At 39.2% G+C, this 6,005-nt stretch overlaps 1 long non-coding RNA gene across 1 annotated transcript in view; it reads right to left on the reverse strand.

Moving 5' to 3' along the window:
- Positions 1-1,420: 1,420 nt before the first annotated feature.
- Positions 1,421-6,005, reverse strand: part of LOC144079026 (uncharacterized) — a 34,263-nt gene continuing 29,678 nt past the window's right edge. Inside the window, exon 3 of the long non-coding RNA XR_013301385.1 lies at positions 1,421-1,471. This is a non-coding gene — a long non-coding RNA (uncharacterized LOC144079026). The remainder of the gene's footprint in view (positions 1,472-6,005) is intronic.

The following is a 6,005-nucleotide window of genomic DNA, read 5'->3' on the forward strand; positions in this document are numbered from 1 at the left end:
TAAATATGCATCTAATTGATTGTAATTGTTTTTAATTTCTATATGTATAAAAAAAGACCTATTGGTCTCCACAGAAGGCAGAAGATTAACTGATTATAGAAGCAGGTTATCAAATTTACTAAAACGTTTCCTTTTTTTTGTTTTAACCATTAATAAAATCAATTTAAACTGAAATGATCATGTTTCAGTGCCATTGAGGGCAACAGACGTCCAATCCATTTTGACTGGAAGAGGTCAGTAGCAAATGATCACTGCCAACTTTCTCAGTCGAAATGAATTGGATGTCTATAACTGTCATCAACAGCCAATAATTGTTCTCCGTGAGACATCAGGGCAAATCATTTATTGTATTTTTTTTTTAAATCCATCACGTTTTGATCTGTGTGACTGTTACTCAAAGCTTTGTCTGTACAATTAATTGATACAAATGCATTCAAATTGTTCTCGTATTAGAACATATTGGAAGTCATCCAGTTTAATTGTACTCTTTAACCTTTTAATCGCTGTGGGAAAAAGGGTTGAAAAAAACCAAGAGCGCATTGGCGACCATCCGCCTTTTTTTTTGCCTGGATGTGGTTTGAAACATCCCTAAGCTCAACTCAAGTGTGACTCAGCAGTAAAGCAAAAGTGAATTCATCTCATTCACATCCTGTATACTTTCTGACCCCCGGCAGTCGCCCTCCCTCTTGTCATGCATCCATAAAGCATTCTTAAACACTTTAGCACTCCTTTGTGTCTCGCTAGGCTGGAGGTTAACACAAGCGCTACTTGACAGAGGGAGAAAGGGCCAGGAGAGCCATGGGGGGAGTTCCTGCGAGGGAAATGAGGTCCTGGCAGTACATCTTTTCTCAGCGGAGGCAGCGGCTCAGAGCGCAGCGGTGGGTGTCTGCTGCTGAGCCCTAGGTGAGGATAGTGTGGTGTTTGTTGCCACGGTTCACGAGCGCATGCCCCTCGCCCCTCTCCCCTCTCCGACCCCTCCGCCGCCGCTACTTCTTTGACAGCCTTGTTTGATGTGGTCGGCCCCTGTCGGCGGCTGGCTCTTTGCGCTGGTGTGACAGTCATTGCCGGGTGACTGACTGTCAATGCCCGGGCCGACAAAAGAGGAGAAGACAGGCATTCATGGGGCTTGATAATGGCCGAGCCGGGACAAGGCTGCCATTCTCGTACACTTTGATCATGTGGATTCTTGCGCACACCTTTGTAGAGGCTTCTTATTTGTTCAATTGATGCAGAGAGGGATCCCTTTGAAACTGCTTCACCTGGCCACGGTAACACAGAGACACTTATTTAGCGGATGTACGGCGTGGTAAAGGCTTCCGCCATATTGTTTATGTGCTCCACACGACATCGCCACTACTTACATGCGGTCACTGACCTCTGTCACGTGGGGCGTCTGTGCGAGGATTTTCTGCAAAAATTTTGCCGTATGCCGTATGCCATAAGAGAAGATTTTCCACCTTTGCCCTTTACCCTGCAATAAAGGATAGTGCAACTTTCAGAGACATCATACACCATTCAGTCTTGTTGTCATTGGCAAAAAATAGCAAAAGCTTTAACTTTGAATCTATTAGCATATACATGAACATACTAGTGGAGTATAATTTGTGTTTACGTGCACATGTCAGTGATATTAAATTTATGATGCTTTACGACAAAGGCACACTTTTTTTTCATGGCCTGGCTGTGCCCGGTGCTCCTCGTTTTTTTTTTTAAAGATGAAGATGACTACTTGAATGGATTTGGGAGATACATAAATTGGATGTACAATGATATCAGGGAATGTTGGTCATAATTCTTCGTGATAGTTGACCTCAAACAGAAAAAAACTATATGAAATAAATGGTTTTCCACCACATGAAAACACATTGGTTTTTGAACAAGGAATTTGCACCCTCTTGTGGAGAGGTGGGTATTGAAGATGAAATGTGAGGAGAGCTGGTGGATGAGGTGTTCATTTGAATATTAGAAATGTCATATTCTAGGCAAGAAAGCTGATTTATTCTGAATATTTTAACTTCATTAAATTGTTGTGACATCAGTGCTCTGAGTGCTTCTGTAGTCATAAAAATAATTTCACCACACTTTCTAGTGGGGCTTAAAAGACAATTGGCAAAGTTTTTTTTCCATACTTCATAAAAACTTTAAAACAAACAAACCAGCAATCATGAAATATTACCCATCTTCTTACACACTTAATGTCTGTTCCAGTCAATTACAAAAGCAAGTGAAGGAATTTACTGGATTGTCGTGACTCACACGTCACTTAGCGATGTCTACTTCCATAAGTGGCTCATAATTTAAACGATTTCTGTTGAGGTTGTGTCACTTTTGTATTGTAAGTGCATCTTAATTGGACAGAATCACTTGTCACTCAGACATAAGTGAGGGGTCAACATTCAGCCATTAGGCTTGTCAACACTTTAGTGGTTAATTCTGTTGTCGTCATTGTTAGGATCAGGAAATATTGGTCATCATATGTACGATGGAAACCACATTTGATCAAGCAGCTAGCTATCAAGTAAAATCTTTCCATTGGATAATTACTACAGCAGAGATGAATATTGTTGAAATGTCAATAAGCTTTTGAAAAAAATGCAGTAAACAGGCATACTGTTTATCAGTTTCTGGGTGTATTTGCATTTTTGGAAAGAAAATAACCAAGCTAAGAAGGATGATTAATTAAAACTATTTTTCACACTGCAATCCTGCATAGTGGCTCTATGAGAATATTATGCAATAAGTAACCTTTGATTCTTAGTCAGAAACAAGTCCCGCTGTGCCCACTCGCCATCCATTACGCAGACAAATTGGGGTATTTATTGCACAACCAACTTCCGTATCCTAAAACATCTAGAAATGTTGTATTTGTATATGAATGAACCATTAAATGTTACCATATCCGATCATTCAACATTATGTGTTTACATATGTATATCATTATTAGTATACTTTACATGCATTAAACTATTGTCCGAAGATGCACGAATAAACCAACATATTTTAGAAATTTCAAGTTCAATTATCATTTTATCAGTCTGTAGTTATCGCCGAATACCCAGCGGCAACTTATTTACTAATTTAGTTAATGGGTCTTTCGCATGAGGTCTATTAGATGTGTAATAATATCAGCGACTGTATCTGTTTTGGTGTATAAAATACTTAAGTGGTGCCATTAATTGCATTGAAGTGTCACATCATGAATAATGTTTTTGTTGTATATTCAACTATGAACATACAGTGAGTGTACTCCATCCGGCACAAAACGGCAACAAGCTAGGTCAAGTGTGAACGCAGCTAAAACTCAAACACACCAGCAAAGCGAGCGACATAGCAAGCAGGCCAAACAATTAATAAAAGGGTGCCGCTACTGAGGGATTGTTAGGACCTGGTGGGGGTCAGATTTCAGCCCCTTTTGAGGACTTGGATGCGACAAGGCAGGCCTCATTGCGGTAAGCCTTTGAAAAGCAAAGCTTCTGTCTAAAATTTGTACACTTTATTGTGGGGATGCTTTGCAGATATCTATTTCCAAAGATCGTTGTCTCTGTCAATTCCAACCATCTAATCCTTTGTGTAGTGAGAAAAAGTCAGTGACCAACAGAGCAAAGCACCCCCACAAAATTTCTACAGAAAGAGCATCTTCTAGTTATACAGATAGATAAGAGTATTATTTATATTCATACACTAACTGAAGATCCTATTGGGATGAGATTAGATTCCTCCACTAATCAATCTCATGGACGACGGGATAATTCACGTAGTGAAATTTATACTGACTGTTAATGCCTTATCAAACCATCCTACTATTACAGAGTAAATGGCAAAAAAAAAAGAGTACATGCCCAGAGGAGCTAAAAACAAGAACAATTTTGGTGAGGTTTTTAGTCTCATGTCTTCTTCTTAAGACATGTTTAACTGTGGGATGATCACATTTCACTTCTTTGCTATTGATTTAAGCTTAATGACTGTCTGTCTGTGTATTTCCCAAAGAAACAAAAGTAAGATAATAGGCGTTGAGCTCTTATAACCGACAACTGTGGCCCATTGGGGATATTTGCCACAACCTTCTGGTGAGTCAGCAATTTGTGAACTGCGAATTATTATATTTCCAGGAGAGATTCTGCTCATTAGGTTCTGCAGGTGTACTTAATATTTAATGTTAATGTATATCATTATGACATATATAGCATGTCCTAATTGCATGGCAGGACAGATTAAATGCTCACACATGGCACACAGGCTATAGGTTAGTCACCTCTAGGGGCTTTTAGCAAAGTTGTCTTTTTCTCGTCGTTTTATTTTTATGATGTCTTAAACGGAGGCAAGGCAGACAACACGTCTGACTGGGGGTGAAGTGTGTGTTATTGTCTAAGGAGAGTGATGTTGACATGCAAAGGAGTGCGAAGTGACTGTCAACCTCCTTGGCCCAGAAGTGCGGGTTGTAACCCACTTCCAGCACTTGTGCAGTTTGGCCTCAGGGTGCTGCTCAAAGGAGCCCTTTAAAATGACCTAATTATCATCTTTAACTGAGAAAACTCACGTGAGCATCTTTCAACTCTGCTCCCCACAAAGAGGTTAATTGCTTGTTTTCACCTCACTTGACAAAGTAAAGGCCATGTCATTAAGACTATTAAAGCCACATTTCTACTGAGGCTAGCGCATCTCGTGACAAGTTGTATTAAATTGGGATTGTTTTTAGAAAGACTGGCGAAGTTTCTTTGGCATATCTACCTCAATGGATACGGTATCTGGATATTAATGTTATCCTAAAAATAAATACAAAGAAATTATAGTACGTATGAATATGATTGGTATTCAAATTAAAAGTTCAAGTAAACAGAAATGAAATTTACCCTGATGTAAATGGCGACCTCCCCCCAAAAAAGCAATTTAAAAAAAATCCTTTTTAAAACCTGTTTTGCAAAAAATACAATGCTTAGTTGACAAAAGCGTGAAAAGGTAACGAAGGGGTGTTTGACATTTTCACGGTGCTTGACCAAATGAAAAATGGCAAAGAGAGCATTTCACTGACATATTGACACAGGTGATCAAAACATAGCTCATACTTTCTTTTAAGATAACTTCCCTAAACACTCAGCTGCCCGATACAACAATCTGTTGGCAGCTTCTTACTGTTCGGAAGCGGTGGCAATAAAATAAAGATTTGACGCGTGAAAGAAAAGACCGGTAATGTGTCAAAGGTTGTCTCCTCCGTGTCCCTGTGGAACGCAATTGAGCTGATTTCAACGTGCTCCGAAACAGTTTATCCTTTGCATTGCAGCGAGACTTTGGCAGTCATGGCATTAGGCATGGAGAGCGTATAAGTAATACCAGGTGTCTGGAAGAATGGCTCAAAAAACAAGAGGGTGAATAAAAAGAAACTGTATATTTTACATCTTCAGCAAGGTTAGACGATGAAGCATGTGGTTATTGTGTTTTGCCACGCTTTAATAACGACCTGAGTTTAAAATTCACTTGTCTGCAAGTCCTTCCCATGCTTACATGGGATTTTTGGCTCTCATACACATAAAAAACATGTTTTGTTTACTAAAACGCTCAAGATTTTCAATGGAGGTGATTGGAAAATTGCATCTACTTTTGGAAAATAATTTGTTTGGGTGCAATAGTTTTGCGTCATGAAAATAAAACGACCTTGAGAAATAACATAATATTTAATATTTTTCTTAAGCAACCTGGTTATATATATACATATATGTATATATACATACACATCCTTGCCTACCGAGTCGGCCATTTCAAATATCCTATTTTAATGGGCACAAACGATGACAGCTAAAACACGGATGTTCAAAAGTACCAGTATTAATGTAGACATTCCCTGAGCCAATGAAAAAATAGCATCTAAAAAAAAAAGTATACATTTTTCACATATTCAACACTGATTGAAAATTCTATGATTTGAAATGCCTGTGCAGGCCCCGCCCCACATCTCTCTCCTTACAATTATCTCCCCACCCAACCTGCCTCGGATGCTGCCAGCCCTGCTC

Source organism: Stigmatopora argus, chromosome 8 (assembly GCF_051989625.1).
Source record: "Stigmatopora argus isolate UIUO_Sarg chromosome 8, RoL_Sarg_1.0, whole genome shotgun sequence".
NCBI lineage: Eukaryota > Metazoa > Chordata > Actinopteri > Syngnathiformes > Syngnathidae > Stigmatopora > Stigmatopora argus.